Source organism: Pelophylax lessonae (genome assembly GCF_965119305.1).
Source record: "Pelophylax lessonae genome assembly, chromosome: 2".
NCBI lineage: Eukaryota > Metazoa > Chordata > Amphibia > Anura > Ranidae > Pelophylax > Pelophylax lessonae.
The window spans coordinates 699257142-699262447 of NC_138769.1; positions in this window are offsets into that span (position 1 = coordinate 699257142).

The following is a 5306-nucleotide window of genomic DNA, read 5'->3' on the forward strand; positions in this document are numbered from 1 at the left end:
GATGTAAGGGGGGCTTTGTGTCGGGGGTCTCTGATGTAAGGGGGCTTTGTGTCGGGGGTCTCTGATGTAAGGGGGGCTTTGTGTCGGGGGTCTCTGATGTGAGGGGGGCTTTGTGTCAGGGGTCTCTGATGTAAGGGGGGCTTTGTGTGGGGGTCTCTGATGTGAGGGGGGCTTTGTGTCAGGGGTCTCTGATGTAAGGGGGGCTTTGTGTGGGGGGTCTCTGATTTGTGGGGGGTCTCTGATGTAAGGGGGCTTTGTGTCGGGGGTCTCTGATGTAAGGGGGCTTTGTGTCGGGGGTCTCTGATGTAAGGGGGCTTTGTGTCGGGGGTCTCTGATGTAAGGGGGGCTTTGTGTCGGGGGTCTCTGATGTAAGGGGGGCTTTGTGTGGGGGGTCTCTGATGTAAAGGGGGCTCTGTGTGTAGGGTCTCTGATGTAAGGGGGGCTTTGTGTCGGGGGTCTCTGATGTGAGGGGGGCTCTGTGTGGGGGGGTCTCTGATGTGTGGGGGGGGTCTCTGATGTAAGGGGGCTCTGTGTGTGGGGTCTCTGATGTAAGGGGGGCTTTGTGTGGGGGGTCTCTGTGAGGGGGGCTTTGTGTTGGGGGTCTCTGATGTGAGGGGGGCTCTGTGTGGGGGGTCTCTGATGTGTGGGGGGGGTCTCTGATGTAAGGGGGCTCTGTGTGTGGGGTCTCTGATGTAAGGGGGGCTTTGTGTGGGGGTCTCTGATGTGAGGGGGGCCTCTGATGTGACGGGGGCTTTGTGTGGGGGGTCTCTGATGTAAAGGGGGCTCTGTGTGGGGGGTCTCTGATGTAAAGGGGGCTCTGTGTGGGGGGTCTCTGATGTAAAGGGGGCTCTGTGTGGGGGTCTCTGATGTGACGGGGGCTCTGTGTGGGGGGTCTCTGATGTGACGGGGGCTCTGTGTGGGGGGGTCTCTGATGTAAAGGGGGCTCTGTGTGGGGGGTCTCTGAATGTAAGGGGGGCTCTGTGTGGGGGGGGGCTCTGATGTAAGGGGGGCTAAGTTATTAGTGATCATAAAAAAGAAAAGTCAAATAAAGTGCAAGAAAATGCGTGCGCGGGGGGGGGGGGGGGGGGGGGGATGGGGGGCGCCACAGGATTAGCTCGCACAGGGCGCCTGATCCCCTAAGGCCGGCCCTGCCAGAACTTACAGGGTATTGGTGGTTGTTTTAAATTTGGTTTCCAGTTTTCGTTTTTTTTTTAATTGTTGCCTGACTATTTTACCCATTTCAGCCCCGGAAGGTTTTACCCCCTCACTGACCAGGCCATTTTTTGCGATATGGTAAAGCCTTACTTTAACTGACAATTGCGTGGTCGTGCGACGCTGTACCTAAACAAAATTGATGTCCTTTTTTTCCCACAAATTGAGCTTTCTTTTGGTGGTATTTGATCACCTCTGCGGTTTTTAGTTTTTGTACTAAAAACAAAAATAAGCGACAATTTTGAAAAAAAAAAAACAATATTTTTTACTTCCTGATATTTAACATATCCAATAAAAAAAATGTAAAAAATTGAATTTCTTCATCAATTTAGGCCAATATGTATTCTGCTACATATTTTTGGGAAAAAATACCAATAAGCGTATATTGATTGGTTTGCGCAAAAGTTATAGCGTCTACAAACAATGAGATATTTTTATGGAATTTTTTTTTATATTATCTTTTTACTAGTAATGGCGGCGTGGGACTGCGACATTGTGGCGGACAAATCAGACACCTAACTGACACTTTTTTGGGGACCAATTAGGTTATTACAGTGATCAGTGCTAAAACATATGCACTGTTACTCTACTAATAACACTGGCAGGGAAGGGGTTAACATCAGGGCGATCAAAGGGTTAAATGTGTCCCTAGGGGGTGCTTTCTTGCTGTGTGGGGGCTGCTCTGACTGAAGGAAAACATATATCGGTATTCCTGCATAGCAGGAACACACGATCGCTGTCTTCCTCCCTGTCAGAACGGCGACCTGCCTTGTTTCTGTTTCTCTCATGAACGATCGCGGGTGGCCGGCAGACATCGGGTCCACCGGACCCGCTGATTGGCTCCCCCTAAAGCCAATCAGCGCGCAATCGCACCTCCGTTGGCGTGCGCGCGCCCCCTGGGCGAAATGACGTACAGGCACGTGATTTCGCGCAGGGGAGCCGACTTGCTGAAGTAAAAGTACGTTAGGCCGTTGGCAAGCGGTAACTAGTGAAAACTCCAGCTCCTGCTGAAATACTCACTGTGCCTCTAGCTCTGTCCCCCACAGAATTTCTGCTTTTGCCATCAGCTGCCAATCCTCTTCTAGGTTGAATGACTGGCAATGTCATTGATCCCACTTCCTGTGAGCCCTGGGTCATAGACACGGCCCCGGGTGGGAGTCACATTGGCCTGGGCTTGCAGTACAATATTCCTGAGAGCAGCACTGGCATCATGACATCAACATCAGGGAGAAGACATGTATTAAACACTGAAACACATCTTTGTGATAGGGTGTGTAAGCAGGTGCATGTGGGGTGTCACTTTATGTATTCCTGCTGTTGTTTTCCTTGCACTAGTTATGCAGGCATTTCAGCCAGGAAAGCAAGGGGTTAACTGTGTTTTTCTCCTTTCCTGGGCTTTCTGAGTCCTGCCTCCTGCTGTCAGCCTCATAAATACCAGGGGAGGGCTCAGAGCAAGGTCTCTGTCTGGGATTTCAGAGGAAATACTGCTACACCAAGTAGGCCTGCTGGAGCACATGCCCCACCCCCCACCCCTTCTGGGTCACCCTTCTGGGATTCTCCCTGGACTAGGAACCTACCAGCACTGGACTCTTGCTGAATGGACTTGGCTTCTCTGGAAGGAATGAATCTGGGCAATATGCATTAGTTATTTAGGGCTGGACTCATGTTCAGCTCTAACCCTCGACAGGGTTGCTATGACGACGCGTTTAAGGGGTGTTCTTTATCAAGTTTCGCCCACTGATGGTACACAATGTATTATATAGGAAGAGGGAATGCCTGCCCTGCCCCAGATTTTAAAGGGGAGTACTCCAGCTACGTGATGCTTACCTTTTGGCAGGATTGTGTGGAGCAGCGCGCACCCCCTTGACTACATACACTTTGATTGCCTTCATACATCTACTTAAGGATAAGCTGAGGAGAGGATTGTCTTATTAGCTCTTTTTGAGTACAAATTTGCTATTTACTACAATCAACAGTGCTTCACTAAAATTATGACATGCTATAAAGCCATTATAGATGTGCCCCCCATCTCCACAATTATAGGGAAAATTTCTCTGTATGCTCTCTATGGTCTATGATGCCTTCTCCAATTATCTTATTGTTCTTACTGCATGATTTTGAAAAAAAAAATGAAATACTCAGCCTCACGCTATTACGCTCCTGAAGAAGCGCAATATAGCGCGAAACATGTTGAGCTAGATCAATCAGCAACCATTTGACCCACCACCTGGATACTGGCCATCTCTACTTACCCTACGGTTCTCCCTTGGCCATTATAGTATTTCTGTTCTTCGGAGTGAGACATTCATTATCCACTTTCAATGGTCCACCATGTTGTGTGTTTTGGGTCATTGTGTAACGCTCCTTGCGTTTCTTATAAGGTGTGGATTTTCAGCTGCAGAAGTAGTTCCACGTCAGTAGTCATGTAGGAGATATGCTGAGATACCAATCCCAACCTCAATGACTCATCATGTATGGAAGGTCTTATTTCAGCAAGTAAATACACACAGTAATTAAGCTGGTTCCTAGTGTGACTTTATATACATGTGGTAAGACAATGATAAAGGTCTTAGGGATAGGTTTGAGTGGAAGTGGTAGGTGACAGACACTTGAGGTGAGACAGTGCAGATGGATGCAGGAAGGGTTAGCGATCATGTATGATAACAGATGACAGAGTAGCAGGTGCATACAGGAGAGATCAACCCAGTGCAGGAAATAGTAGCAGTAGCCTCAAGAGCTAGCAATCTAGTTATGCAGATGTAAAAGACAGTCCTTGCTATGCAGAGCTAAATAGTGTAAGCCTAGTACAAGTCTATAGAGATTTCCCCTGTGGGGTACTTAGCACTAATAGCGATAGCCGAAGGATCGCTCAGGAGATGCGGATGATCCAGTAGCAGGATGCAGGGATCAGCGCAGCGAGGTTCGTCAGCGAGGAGAGCTTGCAAGCATGGAAGCTTCAAGCAAGATTAGTATCCAGGTACTGGTGTTTGAACGAACACATGTGAGTGAGAACCGACGCCCTAAATAGCCATCTAGTCCGGCGCTGGGTGATGACAGCTTCAGCCTTAAAGGGAAACACACCTATATGTGTTTCTTCTGTCTAGGTAGATGGAAATCACCCGGAATAAATGTGATAGGAGGCACTGAGAGTGCCAGAACCTTACACATTGTCATGCTGGAATATCCATCCGCGACTAATTTTCAATGCCCTGGCAGAGGGATGGAGGTTCTCACTGGCGATTTGATGGTACATGGCCCCGTCCATCATCCCTTTGATGCTGTGAAGTTGTCCTGACCCCTTAGCAGAAAAACACTTCCAGAGCATAATGTTTCCACCTCCATGTTTGACGGTGGAGAAAGTGTTCTTGCGGTCATAGGCAGCATTCCTCCTCCTCCAAACACGGCGAGTTGAGTTGATGCTAAAGAGCTGATCGATTGCTTCTGTGGACAGGTGTCTTTTATATAGGTAACAAGCTCAGATTAGGAGCACTCCCTTTAAGAGAGTGATCCTGAGTCCTAATCTCAGCTCGTTACCTGTATAGAAGACACCTGGAAGCCCGAAATCTTGCTGATTGATAGGGGATCAAATACTTATTTCACTCATTAAAATGAAAATCAATTTATAACTTTTTTGAAATGCGTTTTTTTTTATATTTTTGTTGTTATTCTGTCTCTCACTGTTAAAATAAACTTACCATTAAAATTGTAGACTGATCCTTTCTTTGTCAGTGGACAAACATACAAAATCATCAGGGGATCACATTTTTTTGCCCTCACTGTATGTATATATGTATATTTGATAATTTTCTAGTGATATATTGATCTCCCTCCTTATCCATGGTGCAGTGGATGACAGCCGTTATTCTATCTAGGCTGCTTCTACTTCACTTTTGAAACTGTGAGGGATGGAGGGAGTTAATTTTTAATCTGTGGAAACAGCATTTTGAATTGTTGTTATTATTATACATATCTTTTTCTTTCTTTTTTAACCACTTTAGCCCCGGAAGATTTTGCTGCTCAATGACCAGGCCACTTTTTTCAACTTGGCACTGCGCGACTTTAACTGACAATTGCGGGGTCATGCAATGCTGTAC